Raw genomic sequence first — 25,995 nt, forward strand, 5'->3', positions numbered from 1 at the left:
GATCTCTATGAGTTTGAGGTCAGCCTTGTCTTTATAGCAAGTTTCAGGTCAGTCAAGGATACACAGTGAGATAATATCTTTTTAAAAGAAATGGACACTGTAGGAGAAGCTAAGGTGGGAGGAGTAAGGAGAGAAAGAGGAGGAATAAGGGAAGAGGAGGAGCTAAGGGAGAGATGGAGAATGAGAGAGGAGAACACAGAGGCTGATGTTCCCTTGACTGTAGCAGTCAAAGGTAGCTGGAATATCTAGGTTGGGTATTGAGTTACACCTCTGATTGTAAGGGTATCTTGTTATTGATCTTGTTATTGAAATATATATATATATATATATATATATATATATATATATATAAAGCCTTTGGATAATCTAAGCATTAGAGTCTCATCTGTACTGAGCCTGTGTGGTTGGCAGGATGGTCCAGGCACTGCCCAGCCTTGTCGAGACAGTGTGGAAGATTGGCAGAGCCATCTCCCATGCTGGCATCTCATGGGTGGCAGGGCTGGTGTTTCTAGCTGGCCGTTTGTAGCTGCAGCATGCACATGGCCTCTGGCCATGTGGCTGAGCTAAGCAGAGCCACTGCAGACTAGATAGTCGGCTTGTCTGGCAGCCGTTTTTAAATAATTACTACAACAGACTCAAAAGGAAGCACAAGAATAACTTTATCAGAGGTGAAAAGGAAAAACAAACTCCAAAGGTAAGCAAGCTTGGAAATCTTGGAAGCTGCCTGAAGAAGATGGAAAAGAAGAATGAAAGCCATTTTCCTCAAGGTAACCTGCTATAAAGGTCAGCCATATAGTGGACAAGCAGTCAGGTGGCAGTGAGAGGAGCTTTAAAGAAAGAAAACTGAACATACCAGGAGGAAAATATACTTATGCTCCAGCCAGCATCCTAAACAAAAAGACAGATTAAAAAAAAGATAAAGTTATGTCTATGTCTTTTGGGGTGTTGAATCAGAAAGGTGGACAGACCAAAATGCCTCTTGTGGATCAGAGTAATTGATAGGGAGCAGAAATTCTGGGGAGAAAAAGCATACTATTCATTGAGGGGTTAGTTATTCCTCCTGTCTCTTTAGTGTGGCTTAAAGATCTATTCTGAAAGACGATATTCCATAACCCAACTAAATTAACTCTTAAGGGAGGTCACATTGGACATCTCTACATAAAGGTAAATTCCATTGTGTGTGGGTTTTTTTTTTTTTTTTTTTTTTTTGGCTAGAACAGGGTAGTAATTTATTAACTAATATTCACTCCTTCTGTAATGCACACACCAAAAAGAAAATTATTTTATGGGTTGCCATAAGCCTTTCGTTTGTTTCCAGATTTCTGATAAAGCTGGTCATTTTCACCAGCTTTTACATTACCATTATGGTGGAGAAAGTTGCTAAAGGCTCTAATTTACCATTTTAATTCTTTATCTATAAACTCATATAATACCTTTAAAATCCCATCTCTTAAGCAGTTGAGCATGGCTAAAGTGAGCATATTCCTTCTTCCACTTCCTTTCTTTGCTTCACTTCACCACTACTCAGTTTCAATTAATTATATTACAGTTTTGTTTACCATTTCTATTTAACGATGCTTATGCTTCTATGACTCCATTTGCAAGCTGAAATGATTTCCATGGACTCCCAGCAATTACAGATGAAGCAATTAGATACATATAATACTTCCTACTCACTTTCTTCTCCTCCCAATCAATTTTGGCTAGTTATATTGTCTTCATTTGAGTTCCCTCTGAGGCAGAGTAGGAGACAATGATTTAAGCAAACTGCTTTGTTTGTGAAGGGCAAGAAACACAGGAAGTACACAAAAAAGACAAAGCAAACAATAAAAGAAGCTTTAAGTTAGCTATGTCTGTGGGTGACTGGAGCTTAATCTTGTGAAGAAATTTCAGGAAAGATTTAGTACACATGCCTTATAATTATCTCACCAAGGATAAAGGGATCTGAAGTACTTACTCACCAATTCCCATCAGTCATTTTGCTGAAGGCTATTCCTGGGGGACTTTAATTCTTTGGCACTTCTTGAATGCTACCCTCAGGCAAAAGGAGAGAGAGAGAGAGAGAGAGAGAGAGAGAGAGAGAGAGAGAGAGAGAGAGATTCATATAATGGTAGAATTCTTTTAGAAGAAACAAAAGTGAAAAGCTGACATGATTGGGTATGCTGACAGCGTGTATAGGCCTGTAGACCTCTCTATTGTTGATATATGAATATTATATTCCATTTTATGCTTTATTCCTCATAGGTGTTTTTGTTTTCATCCTTTTAAATATATTTGGAATTCACTGTTTTTTTCTTCCTCCATTGATTTTATCCTTGTGTGCTGCAAACACAATTATTGCATCAAATATTCTAGGCTCACATTTAGGCCAAGGTTCATGACTCTGAACATCGGTGATGGGTCTGTGTCACTTGCCTAACTACTGTACTAGGTAGAATAGCATCCTCTAAAACTTTATGTTCACTCAGAACCTTGTGATGGTATCTTATTTGTATACAAATTCTTTACAGATGGAATCTAATTATGTTGAAGTTCTTCTGGAAGAGGGTCTTTTAAGAAAAAGGAAATTCAGATGCAAACATGCACAGAGAGAAGACAGGGTTCAGATACACAGGAGACAACTCCATGTGAAAATGTGAAGGCAGACACTGGAAGTTGCATTTTTATGTTAGGCATTGAAGACAACTTCTAAACATAGGAGAGGAACAGGAGACTGATTCTCTTATAGAACTTCCAGTAAGAATCTGAAGACCCCCATACTTGGGAGACCCTTCCTCAAGTCTCAGGAGATCACGACCACCCAAAGATCACAAGAAACCATACCTGGATGCAATCAGCAGAGGTTTATTAGGGAAGAAACCTTGCAGCCAGCGGTCTCACCACGCACTCGCACAGGAGTGGGGTTCGACCCCAACATCCAGTCTGTGGAGAGTTTTAAAGGGAAAAACCACAAACCAGGGGAGTGGGGAGGGGGTGAGGGGTTGCCAAGGATACATAACATAAGAATAGTGAAACATTCCAGAGAAACCCACCCTGAATGGTTAATGTCATGTCACTGTGTCCCACCTTGTCATTTATCAACTATTTCAGATTAACTATCTTTACTTCTTCCTGCTATAGCCCCACCTAGGTGGCTTGCATCTTTTATCTGTGGTCAGGAATGCCTTCCTGTCTTGGGCCTTTTCCACCCATAGGCGGGCCTACTGCCTGAGCTTTGATTCAGGGAATAATGTCCTCCACCCGGAATGTGCCCCAGGGAAAGTGAAGGCCTGAAATCTTATTTTCAGTTCCTAGTTCTGGAATCTGCACTTTTCTGCCCAGGTCTAAGGGCAAAGAATCTACACATATTTCATAAAATGGCCTTTATAATTTTTCACTCTACAAATCAACCCTATTATTACCTTGATTTCAGAAGCCTACCTTCTAACCTGTGAGAAGTTGTTGTTTTAAGCTTCTCATATTATTATACTTTTCTATGTTCATATAGAAAGGAACACACGGTTGTCTTCTGTTTTTGAGACAGTATATTTATCTCAGTCTTGATCGCAAATTCTATGTAAGGAAGGAGATACACAAACTCTATGTAAGGAACACTGGTTTTGAACTAAATCTTCTTGTCTCCACCTCTCAAGTGCTGGGATTACAGATACATGCCACCATCCCAAGTCAACACAGTTATTACATGGAATTTTATGATTCTATGAAACCTGTATTATCTTTCTAAAACTAGTTACAAATGTTACTTTAAAGTTAATTCTTTAATTTATAGTTCATTTCTCCTGTATATTGTCTACTCAGCGTGTGAACATCCATCCAACATGCAGACACCAAACCCAGACACTATTGCAGATGCCAGGAAGTACTTGCTGACAGGAGCCTGGTGTGACTATCCCCTGAGAGGCTCTGTCAGCACCTGACCAATACAAATGCAGATACAGCCAACCATTGAACTGAGCCCAGGGACCCCTATGGGAGAGTTTGGGGAAGGACTGAAGGAGCTGAAGGGGATTGCAACCCCATAGGAAGACCAACAGTGTCACAAAAAGATTTTATACCATTATGACAACTTAGATGTGGAGCCAAAAGCAGAGTGTATGACCTATCAGTCGTGAGAGGAGCAGACCTTGAGCAGCACAACTCAGCTATGCATGTCTTTCCTTTTATTTCCGCCTATGCCCAATGTTAGTACCCTGAAGATAGACTTGAGGGTTCACTCAACCTCTTCTTTCCTACCTGGCAAGACAGAATGAATCATTCTTTGCTTTTCACTAGTGTCTCTTTAATTAGTTAGTGCATTAAATACAGGTAGGCAAGCCTAGAGTATAAATAAGGGTTCCATGGTCCCATAGTTTGACCCTAAGACTTTTGTAGTGAAGTTTTCACCCACTCTTATGAACACAATAATAAAATTAATACATGTAGAAAGAAAGAAATTCTTTGAGATAATTCCAATAAATAGGAAAACTACTAAAAAGAGGAAAGGGGGACTAATTAAAAATTTAAAAAGCCTACATACAACTAATCAGGTAAAATATTTAACAGAGAGAGACATTTCCAAAAAGAAAAAAATATATAGAAGGAACAAGCACATAATTAGAAGAGGGAAAGATGAGGATTTCTGCAAAGCCATTTCTCCATAAAAGTAATGAAAATACTGGCAAATATATTAAAGCAATTTGTCTGGAAATGAACTGAATTCTTGCATCATCCTGAAAAACATTAATTCAATGAAAATTCCTAACCTTTCATAAGAGTGACAAGCCTTGTGGCATTTTCACTTTTCTCACTCCCATTCTCAATTCTTCAGTTCCATCACAGAGGCCATATGAACATAAACAGCCTTTTGACCATGGGAGCTGAGACAAAACGGTCCTGGCAGCCACCAGTGGAAATAAGTCAGCTTTAGAATGCTTCAAAAATCTCTTTCTCAGAACCGTCTTTCCATTTGATCCTCCTTGTAGGTTTCTAGAATAGTAGAACAGAAAAAAAGCAAAACAAAACACTGTAAACCAGATAGATCTAACACACATAAGCGATTGCTCCCAAACACAAAATACTGTATTTTTTTTGAAGCATTACATGGGATGTTCTCTAGGATCAACCATGTGTTAGGTAATAAGTAAAGCCCCAAATGAGTATATAAAGGATTAAAAATATATAAAATGCTTTTTCAACTGCAAATAATGAACCATGAGAAATCAGTAAGAAAAAGTTTGAAAATTAACAAGTGTGTGGAAATTAAACATCATACTCTTTAATAACCCACAATGCAATAGAAATCAGTAACAGGAAATATTTGAAAATTAACATGTATGTGGGAATTAAACAATGTACACCTAAATAGCCAACAATGGGAAGGTTAAATCACGAGAACAATACAGAAACAGTTTGAGCTAATCAAATAAATAAAAAGCCCATCAAAGGAAAGCTGCAAGAGAAGTTTAATCTGTGAATGTCTCCATTAAAGAGAATGGCCACAAGTCGACAACCTAACTCTCAGCCTTAGGACATTCTAGAGTGGGAAGGAGTCCAACCCCAACGCAAGCAGGCTACAAATGATCAAGATTACAGTAGATGTGGTTGCAAGAAAGAATAGAAAACCAATACAAAGAGCATCAAAACTAACAGCTAGTTCTTTGGAAAAAAAAAAACAGTTTTCACAAATCTTTACTGACAGTGACCATGAAAATAGGAAGTAAATGATTAAGCTTGGCACATCAGCACATGTCTTTTACCACAGTTCCTGTAGAGGATGAGGTTTGTGATTTTGAAAATTTGAGGCCAGGCAGTGGTGGCGCACGCCTTTAATCTCAACACTTGGGAGGCAGAGGCAGGCGGATTTCTGAGTTCGACGCCAGCCTGGCCTACAGAGTGAGTTCCAGGACAGCCAGGGCTACACAGAGAAACCCTGTCTCGAAAAACAAAACAAAACAAAAAAAGAAAAAAAGAAAGAAAGAAAATTCGAGGCCAACCTGGGCTACATAGTAAGACTTTGTCTTAAAAACAAAACAAAAACAAACCCCCTCAATTTACTGAAATTATGTATGAAATCACAATTGAACTAAGACAAATACAAATGTTTTTTAAGGAAGTACTGTGACTAGCTACATGACAAAAAATATTCAATAATTTTGATATAAGGGAAGTCAACTACTGAAACTGACTCAAGAAACAGAAAACATAAATAAGCTGATAGTAACTAATATAAATGAATTAATATTTTCAGTGTGTACAAATATGGGCCAACCAATAATGATGAAGTATGATGTGGTGGTGATGATATTATTAGTGGTGATAAAACTTTATACAATGGCCCAACCCCAAATGCCTATACCTGTGTGAACTATACTAAATGCTGAGAGAAAATTGATACCACTTTTTAAATCTATTTTTAAAAATAGAAGACAATACTTCCCATGTTAGTCAGAATTATCAGATAATAAATTCACATAAAAACATAAAAACAAAACAAATCAACATGTGAATAACAACAATAAAAAACTACAAGTCAATCTTTTAGGAGCGTGGATGCAAAAATCCTTAACAACATGAGAAAACCAAATTCCATAACATATAAGAAGAATTATACAATATGATTTATCCCAAGGATGTACAATAGGTTTTATAAATACAAATTAATCACTGTAATACATGTTAATAGAACAAAGGATGTGCCCCCAAATATAATAATATTGGTACATTCATTGAAGAAACAATTGAAAAATGCAGTATGCTTTCATGATTAATTTTTTAATTTTGTTTTTTAAATTATTTTTATTGGATATTATATTTACATTTTAGATATTATCCTCTTACCCCCTTCCTCCCACCACCCAGGAACCTCCTATCCCATGCCCCCTCCTCATGCTTGTATGAGGATATGCCCCCACTTATCCCCCACTCCCACCTCCCCACCCTTGAATTCCCCTTCACTCAGTGTTCATTCTTCATGGGACCAAGAATCTCGTCTCCCACTTATGCCAGACAAGGCCATCCTCCTCTTCATGTACAGATAGAGTCATGGGTCCCTCCCTATGTGCTCCCAGGCTGGTAGTTTAGACCCTGGGGAGCTCTGGTTGGTTGATATTGTTGCTCTCCTCATGGGGCCACAAACCCTTTCTGCTCCTTCAGTCTTCTCTCTAACATCTCCATTGGGAAACCCTTGATCACATCAGTGGTTAGCTGTGAGCATCAGCCTCTGAATGTGTCAGCCTCTGGCAGACCTCTAAGGAGACAGCTATATCAGTCTCTTGTCAGCATGTACTTCCTGCCATCCACATCAGTGTCTACCTTTGGTGACTGTATATGGGATGGATACTCAAGTGCAATGGTCTCCAGCTGGCCCCATTTATTTATTTATTATGTGTATGTGAGTACACTGTACTTGTCTTCAGACACACCAGAAGAGGGCATCAGATCCCATTACAGATAGATGTGAGCCACCATGTGATTGCTGACAATTGAGCACAAGACCTCTGAAAGAGTAGTCACTTATATTTTTTATTATTAATTTTTTATTAATCATTCCATTCCTTTATATCTTAAATGATACCCCCTTCCCAGTTACCCATCCACAACCCCTCTATCCGATCCACCCTCTCCCCTTTGCCTCCTTTGAGTGTGCTCCTCCCAACCCTCTCCTACCCCACTGTTCCAGCATCCCCCTATGCTAGGACATCAAACCTCCCCAGAACCAAGGGCCTCCCCTCCCATTGTTGTCAGACAAGGCCATTCTCAGCTACATATGTATCTGGAGCCATAAATCCCTCCCTGTACACTCCTTGGTTGGTGCTCCCTGGGAGCACTGGGTGGCCCATCCAGTCAACATTGTTCTTCCTATGGGGCTGCAATCCCCCTCTGCTCCTCTAATCATTCTACCATTTTCCCTCTCCAGGGTCCCTGTGAGTATCTTTGATTAAAATGGGAATAGAAAGGACTTTCTCACTTTGTTAACTATTACCTATACGAATCCTGAAACTAACATCAATTTAATGATAAAGAGAAAATAAAGCTAAAAAAATAAAGACATAAACTTATGTTACTCTATGCAACATTGAACAAGAAGAGAAAAATGAGAGAAAAAGCCTCAAAGTTAGATGGAAACAAGTAAAATTATGTTCATTCACAGAAAGCATACTTCTGTGTATAGCAAATCCTAAAATGTCCAGAAACACTATTAGAACAAATAGAGTATTCCGGCAGTTTAGCAAGGCTCAAGATCAATATGTAAAAATAAATTACACTTCTATATTTGGAAACTAAACAACCAGAAACTGAATTACTTTAATTTTAAGAAATACTCCATGTAGATATTATAATCTACAAAATAAAACTTCCAGTATCAGTGATAGGTTACCATTTTGGGTTTTTTTGATCAATAGCATCCTATTGATCAAAATCTGAAACATTGCAATCCATTGCCAATATTCTTAGTTTCTCTCTGGAACTTGGTAGTAAAATCCTACTGATGAAGACTCTACATACTTGAGTCATAGAATGTGAGAAAATCAAGTTTCTACTCACTTAGAAGCTTCAGTTTTTATGACTAGAATTTGTTGTGCTGGAAAGCATGCTACAGAAAGGTAAAAGCAATTACTCTACAGCCTATAACTGGGACCTGCTCACAAGACAGGTTGCTACAATAGTGGTTAGTGAATAGTATGTTATGGGAGTAACCAAGTGTCTCCATCTTTCATTGGATTTAAGGCCTATGCAATAGAAGCAATACGTGATACTGGCAAAGTAACCAAGTACCTGAGACAAGATAGGTCATAGGACTAGTGGTAAACCTACTACCATTATTCTGCTACATTAGCATAACAATAAAATAGCTTCAATGCTGTACTGCCAAATTCATAGGTCAGTACCTTGTTGAGCTCTTTCTTGTGGTAAATGGCAATTAATACTGAAACCTACAACAGGTTAGTGTTCAAAGAATAAAAGTTTGCAATGCTTAGCCCTAAATGGTGTGTTTATATCTACACCCCCTTCTATAAAAGTTCAGGAATCTATGTTGAAGGGTGCACAGAAAGATTGTCAGAGCCAAAGTTGGTGGGGTGACTTCAAGGAAACACAAAATACCACAAGCCTGATGCACATGAAAACACCCAGCAAGTGTCATAACATAAACAAAATCAGTAGCTCAAACCAGACTAAATCCTAGAACGGAAGAGAGGAGGTATACACAAAGTTCCATCCATAGACAAGCCACATTTGACATTTGATTGCTGGTAGGTGAAGGAAAAAAAAATGTTTCAATCAATACTGATCACACTCCAGGGCAGTTTCTATACTCAGGATTAGTTGGCCAATATGAACTTGATCCTATGATTTTTTTTTTATTTCTTTGTTTTGTTTTGTTTTGTTTTGTTTCAGAGGGGGATGGAGGCAGAGAAAGAGAATACAAAAGTTGGCGAGATAGGGAGGTAGAAGAAATAGTAGGAGTTTAGAGGAGGTGAATCAATATGATAAAAATTATTGTCTGACATTCTCAAAGAATAAATTACAAATATTATTTTGGAAAATCCAAAAGAAATCAGTAAAAGCCTGAGATTTAAAAACTCTTTTTAGATTTATCTTATGTCTATGAGTGTTTTGCCTTTACTGGAATGTATGTATTTGCCCCACACTTGTACAGTGCCTGAACAAGACAGAAAAGACAGAAAACCTGTGGAGCTAGAGTTATAGATTCTTGGGATTACACAGCTGGGTTTAGAAACCAAACTCTGGCCTCTACAAGAAAAATTCTTGTTCTCACACACCAAACCATTTCTCCAGCCCCTAGAAAAGGGAAATTATTCAATTTCCTCTCTCTCTCTCTCTCTCTCTCTCTCTCTCTCTCTCTCTCTCTCTCTCTCTCTCTCTCTCTCACACACACACACACACACACACACACACACACACACACATATCTAATATATACATTGCCAGGTAGGTATAGTGCCAGATACCTATAGTCCCAGCACTTGGCAGGCTGAAGTGGCAAGATTACTGTGGTCTGACTCTGAGTCTGTTTTTTTTTTTTTTTTTTTTTTTTTTTTGGAAGATAATTTTGTAATTATATTTATGTACAGAAAACCCAAGTGTACATTTTTAACCCAGTTTAGTGGCGAGTTCTTTAGCCTTTGCCTTCTCCAGCTTGGCAATGCGAGCCACAGACTTAGGACCCAGGACATTGCCTACCCAGTGGCGGCGGATCTCGTCGTATCTGTCATTATAATTGGTCCTAATTGCTTCCACCAGCTTAGCTAGAGCACCCTTGTCTTCCAAGTTAACCTGTGTGAAGGCAACAGTGGTGCATGTCTTCCTGTGGACCAGGCGCCCCAGTCTGGCCTTTCCCTTGGTGATGCAGTAGGGCACCCCCATCTTTCGACACAGAGCAGGCAGGAAAACCACCAGCTCAATGGGGTCTACATCATGGGCAACCACCACCAGCTGAGCCTTCTTGTTCTCCACCAAGGTGGTGACTGCATTGACTCCTGCTTGGAGGACAGGTGGTCTCTTAGTCGGGACGTCCCCTTTGCCAGCAGCCTTCTTCTCAGCACGGGCCAGTAGCCTTTGCTTCTTCTCTTGCTTTGTCTCTGGCCTGTACTTGTGGGCAAGCTTAAGCAGCTGAGTACCTGTTTGCCTGTCCAGGGCCTGGGTGAACTGGTTAATGGCAGGAGGTACTTTGAGCCGCTTATAGAGGATGGCTCTTTGCAGCTGCAGCCTGATGTATCGGGGCCACTGAATGAAGCGTGTTAGATCTCTTTAGGGCTGGATGTCCTGCCCAATGCCGAAGTTCTTGGGCCTTGGGGTCAATGGATTGACCACCTTTTTGGCCTCCTGTTTCTTGACGACGGCAGGGGCCGGGGCCATGTTCTTCCCTGTGGCCTTCTTTCCTTTGGGCATCTTGCTCTGCTGGAGGAGAGAGCGAGTCTGATCTTTATTGTGAAAATGTGTCTCAAAAAACCAAAACAGGTAGGAACAAGTTGAGCAGAATAAGTGGAAACTTTAAAGCTAATAATTTTAATGCATTGCTTACAAAGGTAAAACAAAAAATAAAACTTAAAAAAATAGAACTATTAAAATATAGAACTATTTCTAATAATGAAGTTCTAATAATAGAACTTAAAAAATAGAACTATTTCTAATAATGATAGTTTTATTTGAACATTTACCATTAAGTTTTAGGCCAAGATGACAATATTACTCAAAGCAATGTATAATTACCATTAACACATGGAGCTTTTTTTTATTTATTTAGACGTAGGCTTTCATTCTCTAGCAGTCCAGGCTAACCTACTACTCACTCTGTAGCTCAGATAAGCCTTAAACTTCCTGCCTCCAAGCACTGGGATTACAAGTGTGAGCTACTTTACTTGGCTTTTTTTGGTCTACAGGGAAAAATAAATCCTGAAATTCAGATGAAACTGCAAGAGATTCCAAATGCCCTTAAATTATTTTGAAAAAGAAAAAGAAAATTGGAGAATTGGCATGCCTCAATCTAAAAGCTTACTACAAATTATAGTCATCAAAATACCAGCACAAGTATTGATCAGTGGACTATAGCTGAGAGTTAAAAATAAACCCATATATCTGTGGTTGATTGATTCTCAACAGGAGCTCCAAAACCACTTATAGGAATGGAGTACAGAGTCTCTTCAATAAAAAGATAGGATAAAATGACATCCACATTCAAATTCAAATGTGCACACACACATATCAGCTGAGAAGAGTGAGGTAGAGAAATTTGAAGTCAGTCTAGTAAAAAATAATGCTATTTCAAAGATTAAATTAAAGAAAATTAAAATACTACCCACAATTTGGCGAGGTTTAGATGTATACAGTTCTTAATTTTAAAAGATAGGGCAATAAAAAATACAGGGCAAATAAAATACAGGCACCATGTTATACTCCACAGACCCAAAGAAACTAAATAAGAAGGAAGGCACAGGGAAGGATGCTTGAATCTTACTTAGAAGGGGGAGTAAATTGTCATAGCAGGAAGATGAAGGGTGGGAACTAGGAGGGAGAGGTGATAAGGAGGGGAATGTGTAGTCTAGCCTACCATACACCAGAGGTGGAGGAAAAGCGAAGTTATTAGGACATGGGAAAATAGACCTGTCTAGAAATAGCCCTTTTGGGGCAAGTCCAATCTTTGTTGTCAGAATATCAGCAGTTCAGTTCAGTAGCAAACACCAAATATGAATTAGCAGCTGCATTCCAGTCCACTTGGCAGTCATCACACATGAACCAGAAAGGGCAGTTCAATCCAGAAGAAACTGCAAGGCTTGCCAACTGGCCCAAGGCTGCAGAAGCAGGAAGAAACCTCAGGAACCTCATGAGAAGTTCTTTGACTAGTTTCTCTCTATGGTGCCGCCACAAGTGGTACTCAGAAATGAGACATATATTGAACCAATACATGTGAGTCATTAGCAAAGAATCTCAAGGTAGAGCAAAGCAAACCTATGTTTGAGCTCCCACTGTCCCTGGGGTCATATTTTTAATCTTTCCAATCACGCATCTGTTCACATTTCTGCTTTAGCAAAACTTATTTTTTCTTGTGTTCCCCAGAAAAACATCATTTGACATAACTGACTTTCCAAAGAAAACAGAAGTTTTCCCTTCAGGAATGGGGAGGTCTAGGATTAAGTGTGGGAAAGGACAGAAGAGATGGCCAGATGGTCGTGAAAATTAATGAAAATTTGCAACTGATGGGGGTGAGGAGTTCGGGCATCTCCAGGTTGAGACAAAGACCTAGGATAAGGGAGGCACCCAAGAATCAATGGAGGTAATCTTAGCTGTGACTCACAACATAAGGGATAAGAAATCTGAAAAAGCCACCTCCTGTAACAATAAAGGAACCCCAGTGGAGTGATAGAGACACCAAACAACCCACAAAACTTTCAGCCCAAAATTTATTCTGTCTGCAAAAATTGCAGACATGGTGAATGGAGCAGAGACTGAGGAAATGGCTAGCCAATGGCCAGCCCAGCATGAGACCCATCCCATGTGCAAGCCCTGACATTATTGATTATACTGTTATGCCTGTAGAAAGGAGCATGTTGTCCTGTAAGAGGCTCTACCCAGCAGCTGACTCAGACAGCTACCCACAGCCAAATGGAGCTTGGGGACTCTTATGGAAGAGCTGGAATAAGACTACCGGCCCCAAAGGGGACAGGAACTTCACAGGAAGACCAACAGAGTCAACTGACCTGGATACTTGGGGCTCTCAGAGACTGAACCACTAACCAAAGAACATACACAGACTAGACCTTGGTCCTCTGTACATATGTAGGAAATGTGCAGCTTGGTCTTCATGTGGGTCCCAAACAACTGGAGCAGGGGTTATCCCAAAAGCTGTTGCCTATATGTGAGATATGTTCTTCTAGCTGGGCTACCTTGTCTGGCCTCAGTGGGAGAGAAAGTACCTAGCCTTGCAGAGACTTTAAGTGGCAGGGTGGGTGGATACCTAGGAGGGCCCCACTCACTCAAAGGAGAAGGTTAGAGGAAAAAGATTGTGGGAGGGGACAGTGAGCCAGATGTAAAGTGAATAAATAAAAAAGTAATTAAAAAAATACAGGGCAAATCTCCATGACTTTGAACTAGGCTGTATTTTCTTATACATGACATGAGAATTACCAATAAAATGATGAATCTGACCTCATTGAAAGTGAAAAACTTTCTGCTATAAATGGTATTGTCAAGAAGTGAAAAGACAAGAAAATAAATGTATGAAGTATTTATAAAACTGGTAAGAGACAAAATATATAAGGAAGACAAGCATTATAATAAAAAGACACATTTTCCCCTTAATACACACCAATTTTAAATAGAAATTTGTGCAATGGATGTTCACAAATAGACAGTGTGTACATCAAAAGATGTTCACTATCCAGTATCATTAAGAACGTAAACATTAAAACTGCAATGGAATATCATTTTATTTGCCAAGGATACTAAGAAAATAATGTTCAGACAGCACAGTACATTGGCAGTGAGAGGGAGAAAGTAGAAGTCTCAGGCACTGCTGGCAGGACAGTAAAATAGTATTGCTGCTGGAACAACAACCAGACAACATTCCAATATGGATGAGAGCATGAAGAAAGGGCTCACAAGCCCCTACCTCTATTCCAGGAGCCATTTGCCAATTGCAGTTCATAGTTGCTTGAGGACTAAGAATCATTGGGGGTTTTTTTTGTTTGTTTGTTTGTTTGTTTTTGTTTGTTTGTTTGTTTGTTTTTTGGAATGTGACCTCTGGTAAACTGTACTATAAATATGGATAGTTCTACAATTAAATATACATGGATAGGACTAATCAGACTCCATAGGTTAGAAAAAGGGCGTGAAATTGACAGGGAAATGCTATAGGAGTAATCTGGGAGACGTTGAGGCCAGAAGTAGAGGTGAATATGATCAATGTACCTTGTATACATGAATGGAATTCCCAAAGAAAACTATTTTTTTTAAAAAGTGTTAAAATGAGAAACAGAGTAATCATACGAACCAGACAGTCCACGGCTATGTACCCAAGGACATTGAAAACACAGCTAAAAACAAACAAAAACAAAAAACCCTGCACTAACATGCATAGCAGTGTTGCTTAAAGTAGCCAAACAGTGGGAATAACCAAAGTGTTCATCAACTGATGAGTATATAAATAAGCATCAACTACCTACACAGAGAAATATTGTTTGGAAATAAAAAGGAATAAAATATTTGTGCATGCTACAACATGGATTAACCTTGAAAATACTGTAGTAATTTAAAATAGCCACAAATGACTGTATATTATACTCACTTGTTCTAGTTATTCTATTCATAGGAAATATGTGCAACAGAAAAATGTGCTGAGGAACAAACTAATATGAAGTGATTTTGTTTTAGTTGTAGTTTGTGATGTTTTCCTGGAAACTGTATTATAGGAGGTTGTTTTGCTGAAGCAGGCACTTGAGAGAATGTTTTGCTGAAGCAGACACATGGAAAAATGTTTTAGCAAGAATAGATACATAGTATTTTTCTGGAAGCTGCCTGGAAAAGGAGCATGTGGTGTTTTGCTGAAGTGGATGCTTGAGAGGACATATGATGCTTGGAAAAGGTGTAAGAATAACTCAACACACAGTGGATGACACTGTGGCATTGGTTTGCCTTGCCTTTTTCACTGTTCACTGTTGTGACTGAATATGGAGAAATACACCAAAGAAACTCCTCATGATACTCCAGAGGCTTCTTGCTGCTTCCACAAGATTGTCAGAGCCTCCTGGTTTCTTCTGGATAGAAATGCTGTTGTTGAATTGTTAATAGTGTTTGTGAGTAAATTGAGCTACTTATTTTGACTCATGTGAACTGAACTCCCGATATGCTGAAAATGAAGATTGAGAGTACCCAAAAAAGCTACTTTTAAACAGTTCTATATCTTCCTTTGACCTATTAACCTTTCCATTCCACTACCTCTGGTGGGCTAGAAGGGAGGTTGTGGCATTTAAAATTCTTTATTTAAGTAGGTTATCTGTAGATATCTGTACTCCCCCTGAACATTTATGTTCCTGTGTCATCCCCTTCCCCCACATCCTGCCCTTTTGTGTATATAACCCTTGTGTGAAAAAAGTAAAATTACGGTTTGTTCAGCCTATAGACAAACCATGATTCTTTGCGTTCGCCTGTCCCCCATCTTTTCTTTCAGGTGATCTCCCCAGAGCCCTGTTTAATGCACTGCTGGCCAGGATACCAAATGACATGGTTTCCTACATTCCCCTCAAATGAAACCAAAGGTTCTACTATTAACTGTATAACAGGAGGGTACTAGCTTCTTCAATCATGCCATGGACTCCTCTGAATAAACTCAAGGTTCAGGAAGTAGTAGTGTTTCTGCAGTCTTAATATCTCTTTCAATATCCCCTTGATTGATTTCATCTGTAAATAATACTTGATTCTTTTACTTTTTATGTGGTTCTATTTGATGAAAGCAATTGTTAAGAGCCAATTTTGTCAAAGTGTAGATGTGTGACATGGAGTACTAAGTACATTGAAGTAGCCGAATGTAGAAGGAGCTAAGGTGGGAGAGTAAAGAGAGGAAGAGGAGGAGTAAGGGGAAGAGGAGGAAGAAGAGGAGGAGCTAGGAGAAAGACAAGATGAGAGAGAGGGGAGGGGGACATGGAGGCTGGTGTTCACTTGTCTGTAGCAGTCAAAGGTAGTTGGTATATCTAGGCTGGATATTGGGTTACACCTCTGATTGTAAGGGCATCTTGTTATTGATCATTACTAAATATATAAGCCTTTGGATAATGTAAGCATTAGAGTCTCATTTTCTTACTGGGCCCATGTGATTGGCAAAATGGTCTGGGCAATGCCCAGCCTTGCTGAGACAGTATGGAAGATTGGCAGAGCCATCTCCCATGCTGGCATCTCATGGGTGGCAGGGCTGGTGTTTCTGGCTGGCCATTTTTAGCTATGGCGCACACATGGCCTCATGGTCTCAGAACATGGCATCTGATCTAGGCAGAGATGCCGCAGCTTAGATAGTCAGCCTGACCAGAGGACATTTTTAAATAATTATTACAACAGCCAAATGTTTACTGTTTCTTTAACTTACATTTATTTTCCTTCTAAATTACATTTTCTGTATACATTTCCTTCTTGAAGCAGAATCTCCTAGAGGCATGTTAGCAATGTATTGGGAGCTGAATAGTTTTCCATCCTCTTTCATTGTTAATATCATTCTACCCTACAACTTGTCACCAACTGTAGGACAGTGGGCTGTGAGAAGCAACTGGGTGCTTGGTTGAGAACGAGCTTGGAACCCCTGAGCATTATTGGATGGCAAGAGTTCCCTCTGCTCCCAAACCCTGGTTCTTTTCACTTAGCTTCAGTCCTCCAACAACCCCTCCCACAGAGAGGTTTATGACCATCCATCACTAGGAATGGTCCCTCAGGCTCTCCCACATGCAGACGAGGTATCTCCAAGCTCTCAGGCCAAGCCAATAGGCATTATCTGCTGCCAGACCCTAACCCACCCCAAAACTGTATATAAGGGCTCTATTGAGGGGAAGTAAAGTGTGCGAGAATCATCCTGGTGTCCCAGCGTTTCTGTTGTGAGAGCTGTAACACTTGGGGAGATCTCTGCTCTCCCGGAACCTGCCTGGGACACCAAGCTGCCTCCTTGCAGGCTAGCTGGCTCCTTATCGGCCCAGCCTGGGCCTGGACTAGCTCAGTGCGGAGAGACAGGTGCAGCACCTGGGAGAGACTGGTCAGTGACAGCAAAGTTGAGTGGGCAGAGGCAGTAGTGGGGGCAGGCAATCTCTCCTCCTGCTCGCACTCTGTGTCCTTTGGCCTCGACCTCCCACATCAGGCCAGGCCAGAGACCTACAGACAGTGGAGACTCAGGCCGGAGGTAGTGGAGGTAGCTCGGAGACAGTAGCGAGCCCTCCCTGCTCTCACCCTGTCCCCAGTCGGGAGATCATCGTGGGACACCCTCCAGAACAAGGGACCTAAAACCAACTCATCAGCTTTAATATATATATATATACATATATATATATATACATATATATATATAATATAATATATATATACATATATATATGTATATGTATATATATGTATATATATATACATATACATATATATAATCTAAATGATAAATAATTTCCGCTTTTTAAACCAAATTTTATTACTGAGTGCTAAAGAATCTCACATGGCAATATATAAGTCTGTGAAGACTGAACTCTATTTAATGCATTGAAATGTGACAATTACTATGGTAAGGATTGGCCACAAACAAACAGGACATAGTTCCTTAACTCTAGTAGCTCATTATTGTTTTTTTCATAACTAATTTTACTGACACTATTGGAGATGGGTCCTCTCCAGCTCTGCCATATGTTGTAAACACAGCTTGTCTCATAGGCTGCATTGGCTTCACTCCACCCCCATCACTGACCTTGGTGGCCATCTCACAATCTTGATATCTTCAATATCGGGGAGTCTACACTCTAACCAAAATAGAACCTTCAACACATCTACTCACTTCAGGGACTGCAACTCTACTACATGGTACCAAGCTTCAACGTCTCTCCATGACAGTTTCAATCCTGCAGCATTTTTACACCTAAACCTATACCATGTGAGAAACACTTATACATTGTCGCATTTTGCTGCCTGCTTGATATGAGGCTTTGCTCCCCTCTGGATCACAGCTTTGATGCTCTACCTCTTAGGAAATACTCCTCAGAAGATTTTGCCTCAGTGATACTGGTCTCCCATTGATACTAGTCTTCTGTTAATCACATTTGATCACAGTTGTTGGCTTTTGTTTTGTTTGTTTTGATCAGCATCTATTGTCCTATTATCACACAAAGGTTTCACATCTACAGCTTCCTAGTTCGAATATTTCACATGATCATCCCTGGTAGAGTCCTTGAGTGACTTTCAAATTTCCTCTTGAAACTTTACAAGCCAGGATCAGCATTGCTTTCAGCATTATCTTCTCGGTTCACACAACAGTTCATTAAGCTCTGAGCATTCAATGGCTTTTCCTACTGAAAGCTCAACAATCTTCCTCAAAAATAACATGACTAAGTACCTTACAATAATACCCTATTTTGAGTATGAATTTCTGTTTTAAATTGCTTCCCAATCTATGCTATGGGAAGGTTTATGACCAAAAGTAACTTAAGGAAAAATATTTATTTGGTTTATTAGTACGATCCATCACTGAGGGAATGAAAGACAAGGAACTTATAGATTGGAAATAAAGCAGAGTTCACAGAAGAACTCTCCCTATGTCTTGCTCAGCATTCTTATACAACCCAGGACCACCTATCCAGGGGTGGCAACCCATCAGTCATTAACAAAGAAAATGCTCTTATAAACATGTCCACAAGCCAATGTAGCAGAGATGGCTCCTTAATTGATATTCCTTTCTTCCTTACAACTCTAGTTTTTGTAGTGTTGATGAAACTGACCCTTGTAAATTATAGGCTACTAATGAATGAAAAATTATATTTATGAAAAGTTACTTTAATAAGTGTACTAAAAACTTTAAACTCCCTTCTAGCCACCACTCACCAAAGGTAGTAGAAAGGAAAGGTTAATAAGGCAAATGAGAATGTGGACCCGATTAGAAAGTTCTTTGGGATAAATCCAATCTGTATTGCCAAGATATCAGCAGTTCAGTTCACATGAATCATAAGTGATAACTTGATCCACTGGTTAACACCTTTCACAAGTCAGTGACAGCAGTTGGTTCCAGAAGAAACAGGGAGGCTCTTCCAATAGGACCAAGTCTATGCAGCAAGAAGCAATCAGATTACTAAAAATTCTTTGGTATTATTTGCTCTAAGATGCCATGACAAATGATCAGCAAAGAAGACAGGGTGAACCAATACCACCAGCATCATCAGGAAGGAACAATATCAGCAAAGCACAACAAAGACCAGCAAATGTATAGCATATTTGACTTTTAATTATTTATGTGATGTTGTAGTAGAATTTGGTTTTAATTAAGTTATTTTGTAATGTTTGTAGGACTATAAATAGTATGAATACAAAATGTGCATTGATTTAATTTATTTTGGGTCAAATGTAAAGATAATAGTTAATTTTCAAGGTTTTGCTGTTTCTTGGAGTCTTTTGCTTGTTTGACTATCTAACAGTCAGATATAAAATTTTTGTTACTTTTTGTGGATTTATAAATTTTATTTGTTTAACATCATCTTTTTATTATTTAATTTACAGCTCTCCTTTTGAGATATAGTTTCATTTTGTATCCCTAGCTAGCCTGGAACTTACTTAAACAAACATTCCAAATCTACCACAAAGGTAATAGAGGAACAGTGCATCTCTTAATCCTCATCTCAGATGGTGATTAACACAGAAACCCACAACAGGCCACAGTACAGAGAGTGAGAGACTGTAAAATGTTTGGCCCTAAGTGGAAAATATTGCAACTTTCTCTTCCAGGGTTCAGGAATCATTGCTGAAAAGGGAACAAAAAGAGTGTAAGAACCAGAAGTCTTGAATGATTACAAGGAAACATTATGTTCTCAACATAGCAGCTGTATATACAAATTTACATTGGTGGAAATAGCATGCACAAACACTGTGAAAGACCAAGACGGACCTTGTTTTAATTTTTTTTTTTAATCTTTTATTTCCCATTTTGGTATTTTTTTTAACTAAAGAATTTTTAAGCCTTTTTAAGCCAAATATCTGACCTTATTCTTATATATTTCATAGTCTGTCTCTTTCACTGGTTTTTCTTTTTTAAAACAAAAACTTGAACCCAAATTATATCCGTGGCATAATGCAACAAATTGAGATTGCCTATATTGCCTATCCACATATATCACTTATACTACCAAGCTTTTGTTTTTCTGTTGCAAATCTCAGGAAAACATCCTCACTGCTTGGAGTTTTATGCTTTTCCACCACTGTGGTTTCACAGAACTTGAGAGTTGGTGAAGGTTTTTCTTGCCAGTACAAGCCTGCCAAGACACTAAAGACATTGAACAGTAAGTATTCTTCTTAAACAAGAAAAGGCAGAGGAGAGAGCCAAAAATCTTTATATGTTAACTCTGTAATTACAGCACTGCAAAACACGAAAGGACAGATTTTCTATGGAGTGTGGCTTCCTATCATCAACATCCCCTTTATCATCAGTCTTGTTATCATCTCATACATTTTCAAGATTATCTATAATAGTCACTCTTTCAAACAGAAAAATCATCTTGTAGATCTTTTGGTGACAATACCAATTATGTTTTTTAGGTCCTGAGAATGATCTATGAAAGTTATGATTTCATATGAACTTTCAATAAAGTTTTCTGTGAGTTTGCTAAATATGCAGCAAGCAAAAGCAAAAGGATATTAACAAGTGGATAGAAAGACACTGTGCAAAGATTGCACGACATTGCCAAATTGGGAACTCACAAAATCCAGTAGAGAAAACTAGAGTAACAAAATTGAGCAAGCAAGCAAAAGATATCATGATCAAATCGGGGCTTAAATATCCAGCATAAATTGACCAGGGAAGCCTTATGGAATCATCCAGATGTAACTCTCAATCTAGACTCCCAGATAGAATAGAAGGTCCAGCAGATATATACCATCATCCAGCAGAAATAACGAGAATCTCAGCTTACACAGTGAGAATAGAGGTTTTGATAGAAAATTTGAAAAAATAGCAGGACATGGTTTTTGTGGATCAGCTTCTCCCTTCTCTTTTCCACCATTAATATTTTTTTTGTATTGTGGAATAAATAGAAGAAACCTATTAGAAATAATTTATCTTCTAGCTAATCACAGGGACTCAACATTTTCAGTACTCTTAGCTGATTGTTGTTCTTCTATCCCCATTCCTGAGGCAGGGAGCCAGCCTGGACCAGGACAAGAGCTGGGAGCTAACTCTTTTGGAGAAACATGAACTCCTAAAGTCAACACAAATTCATTATTTGCCAGCTGGTATGCTTCACGGGGAACTTGCCAAAGTTGTGTAGGCACAAGCCTTACTGTTCTTGGCTTTTTGTGCACTAAAACCATATCCTGGTTGAGATATTTCAATTAGCAAAAAATAGTTAGAAAAAAGCAGAGCTACAGAAGCCAAAAAGCAAGGTTAGTATATTTAGGAACTTTCCCAGAACTATGGAGTATGATGGATTAGGTCTTTGTTCTTGTTTTGGCATGTGTTGGAAGTCTACGTGCTAGGTTATTAGGTTAGAATTGTGTCTTGGTGCCTGTAAAATGGTGTCCGTTGTGCTAAAGTCTGTCAGCCTGTTACACAAAGGCTTTCAGAGGAGACAAAGGAAAGCCTGTTGGCCTGTTACACAAAGACTTTCAGAGGAGACAAAGGAAAGCATCTTGGATCCCAGAGTCAACTTGTAACAATCTTAAACATCATGGGACAGTTTACCAAAATTACGAATATAATATATACTTTACTTCCTCATACTCCTCATCAATAATTGTGTGATAGTTGTGTATTACCAAATGTTACTTTTTGATCTATGCATTGGTAAGAAAGTACAAAATGCATATGATTATATTTCTGTCCCTTCAATTTGAGTGATCTTACCAGGACAAACATACAATTAAGTGATGGGCAATACAAATGACATAGAATCTATCTATATTAATAGTCACCTTTAGGAAAAAAAAGTCTTCCATCATTTTTTGATCTCCAACATTCATAAAATATATACTCAGATGAGGTCAGTTGTACAGAACTCTTGCATAAGAGCCTGTGGAACATATTGAATTTCCAAATTTGCTTTAGATATAGATATCAATAAGAAATATAACAGAAATGGAATATTAACCAGGTATTAGTCATATTTATGCCATTTTCTTGGTGATTAAGATTTGCTTAGATATAGGGAATGAACCTTTTTTCTTGCATCTGTGTGTAGCATTTCCTTGCTTTTGGCTTTCACGGGCTTTAGTGATACATTGCTAAACATTAAGCCTCAATGAATTATTAGTATTTTTATTCATAAACTACTGCATTTCCCTTTGACAGTGAATGAAGATTGACTTAGTAATTTGCTTAGTCCAATAAACTACAACAGAAGTTATCCTATGATGCCTTACTGCTTATGTTCTCACTCTCTTCAACAACATCCATACTGTCAAACAGCTAGAATGACAATAATCCATGGAGATAGTGATCTACTCTATGCAGATATTCAAGCAGCACTCAGATTTTGACTGCTTCTTCTGAAGCTTAGACCCATGTGGCCAAATTACAGGCAACATTACAGCAGAACCAACCAATCAAGAGAACTTGAAGAATAACAAAATGCTATAAAGTATTGATTATTGAGACTTCTTTGCTATGTAAAAATAGATACCTAGCCTACTTACCCTTTATAAAAGTTTCAAGTCATGAAAACCAACTCCCATTCCAAGGAAAACTGCCATGGACTGACAGTCACAGAGTTTGTCATATGCCCACAGCTAAGGAGAGAAGGAAGGAAGGAAGGAAGGAAGGAAGGAAGGGAGGGAGGGAGGGAGGGAGGGAGGGAGGGAGGGAGGGAGGGAGGGAGGAAGGGAGGGAGGAAGGGAGGGAGGGGAGGAAGGGAGGAAGGAAGGGAGGAAGGAAGGAAGGAAGGAAGGAAGGAAGGAAGGAAGGAAGGAAGGAAAAATAGAAATCTGGGTACAGGATTTTCATCTGAGCCTGCAAGGCAAGTTTGGTTTTTCAGTTCTAGTATATATTAGTACATGCAGAGTATGAAGGCACAGAAGACATGACCTGCTTTCTTAAGCACTACTGGCAAAATGCCTAGTAAGGAAAGGCAAACACAAAAAGCTTCTGCAACTCTAAGTAACTCTGTCCATGTTTTATTATTTCATTTGGCAATGTCAGTGCCCCAGCCATGCACCAGTGGCTCTCTAGCTATGTCAAGGCTACAACCCAAAGTCTTCTTAATTTCTCTCCTCTATCATTTTCTCTTATCCGTGTGTGTTGATTTCCCTGTATAATTTATCACTGACAAGACCTGAGGTAAAGCACCTTGGTTGTTAGAGTGTTATTTATACCATTTATCACCCTAGAAAAATGATGAGGTATTATTGTTTTATCTTATTTCACTGTTCTGATAGTTCTGAGAGTGGAATCCAATGCCTTACACATACTAGGCAAGTGCTCTACTACAGAATCATATGGCTAGCCTAAGTATCATTTTACAAACACAACCAGTGAAATAAGGGCCTTACCAGGTTAAAAAAAGGCAGAATGGTGTACAATAATAAAACTTATATACTCTATAGTCACATTGTTAGCACTCTGTCTAAACTCTGAAGAGAGAACAAGAGAGAGGAGGGGGCAAGCATCTCCTTTTATAGTGAGTCAGGCATACCTGGCTGTTGCCAGGTAACTGTGGGACTAAGCTTAGACAGAATGCTAGCACACATTGCTTGCTTTTCAGTTCTGGGTCTGCAAATTACAGTGTAATCTTATAGAGGTGGCTTAACCTCTTCTTGGGTCATTTTTCTTATCTGACAAATAGATTTAGTGATAATTATACCTTCTTTGGTACTATTATAAAAGTAGATGTGAACTTGTCATGTATCAGCTACAGAAGTTTGGCTGCTAGCATTATATTTATTATTCTGGAAGAAAATGAAATAATTGGGCAAAATAACTGCTTTGGCCAATTACCATGTATCAAGGCTCTAGTTTTCTTATTTGTGAAATGAGTAATGTAAGGACCTTTTCACTTCTAAAATTCAACCAATCTGTAAGATGTTTAAAAAAGAGTTAGTTTTTACTGTGAGAGAAAAAGTTTCTCTCCTCTTGCAGAGTGCACCAGAAGTCATGAACAACAGGCAGGGGCTTTTGAAAATTTTGTATTTACTTATTACTCTTTTAGAATTATTTATTTTGTGTATATGAGCATTTTGCCTGCAAATATGTATGTATACCACTTTGTAGCTGGAGGTCAAAAGAAGGTACTTGATTCCCTGGAACTCAAAGAACATTGTAAGCTACCATGTAGATGCTGGGAACTGTATACTCAGTTCCTCTGCAAGAGCAAGTCATGCTCTTAACCACTGAACCAACTCGCTAGATGTAGACTTTAATATATATATATATATATATATATATATATATATATATATATATATATGCTTTCTTTATTTTGGATATTGATTTCAATTTTAAGGAGGAAAATTTTTCACCTGGGAATAAGAAATGGTGAATGATGTGCCTATAAAAAGATAAAGAGAGGAGGAGATATGTTTTCGTGGAGATGTAGTCAGGTATGGGGGAAGGGGATGCCTTGGTGGGCCCATGCTAAGGCATCCCTACCCCTGAGGGACCAGGCACAAGACAGTATAGTATAGAACAGAGATTATTCAGGGCGTGGGGAGGGGAGTTAAGAGGGTAGTAGAGGCAGAGAAAGGGAGAGAGAGAGGGAGAAAGAGACAGAGAGAGACAGAGACAGAAGAAGAGAAATCAGGCCAAGAGCACATGGAGAGAGTAGGAGGAAATGGGGAGAGAAAGGAGAAGGGGTGAGGGGACAGAGAAGGAACAGGAAGGCAAGAGCAAGAGAGAAAGAAGGGGGCAAGAAGCCCCTTTTATAGTGAGTCAAGCATACCTGGCTGTTGCCAGGTAATTGTGGGGCAGAACTTAGACAAAATACTAACAGTGAAAGTAAAGAAATAATTACTATGCAGTCAAAAAGAAACCATGTAGAATGAACCATGTTTTAGGTAGATTTTCAGAAATCACGGTGGTAAGTAAAGTTGGCACTCTGTTATTTGTTCTACAGTGCCTAAATACTTTTAAAAAATGTTATGCCATTCCTAATGTATATTATTTGGGTAGTCTAAAAGTAGATGCATCTGTACTGAACATGTGCAGACTATTAGTTTTCTTGTCATTATTTATAACTATTTATTACACAAATAAAGTATCATACATTTGTAGGTATAAATGCACAACTGAATCTTTAAAAGCTTACATTTAACCTACTAAATGGCTGTTAATAGTCATGTTGAATGTGTGCTAGTTTGGGCCAATAATGAATCAAAAGAATCCTGACTACTGAACAGAAATAATCTAAACAACTCTCTCATTTACCAATTTTTCTTCTATACCCCCAAGCCTTTATTTTGCTAAAGAAAGTAAATGACTACATACTTCTCTTCTCCTCCAGGATGCTATTGAAATAATAGCAAAACTACAGAAAGAAGGATGAAGGCATAAGAATGGTACTCAGAGATTCGAGAGAATCAGAAAAGGCATTCCAACAACTTCTGGGATATAAACAAGTAGAAAACTGATAATAGATAAGGCAAATAAGAGAAAATAAAACTGATGATTGGGAACAAAGGCTAAATTTTCCTCAGTCTTCCTCTAATGTAGGCATGCAAAACAGCATCCAATATACCCCACTCTTAATAAACAAAGAGAAAGGCTATTCATATAAAACAAATTAAATTTTCTAAGAACAAATTAGAACATTTGGTTGACTTAAGCACTCAGAAGACAGCCTCCTCACCATGAAATCGTGG

The 25,995-nt window shown here is 38.7% G+C and overlaps 1 long non-coding RNA gene across 3 annotated transcripts in view; it reads right to left on the bottom strand.

Annotated features, from left to right (window-relative positions):
* The window catches only part of LOC143435529 (uncharacterized), a 216,852-nt gene that overhangs the window by 17,613 nt on the left and 173,244 nt on the right, over nucleotides 1-25,995 (bottom strand). For all 3 annotated transcript variants that reach the window (XR_013105906.1, XR_013105903.1, XR_013105904.1), the window contains one exon: nucleotides 4,743-4,965. This is a non-coding gene — a long non-coding RNA (uncharacterized LOC143435529). The remainder of the gene's footprint in view (nucleotides 1-4,742; nucleotides 4,966-25,995) is intronic.

Source organism: Arvicanthis niloticus, chromosome X, assembly GCF_011762505.2.
Source record: "Arvicanthis niloticus isolate mArvNil1 chromosome X, mArvNil1.pat.X, whole genome shotgun sequence".
Classification (NCBI taxonomy): Eukaryota; Metazoa; Chordata; class Mammalia; order Rodentia; family Muridae; genus Arvicanthis; species Arvicanthis niloticus.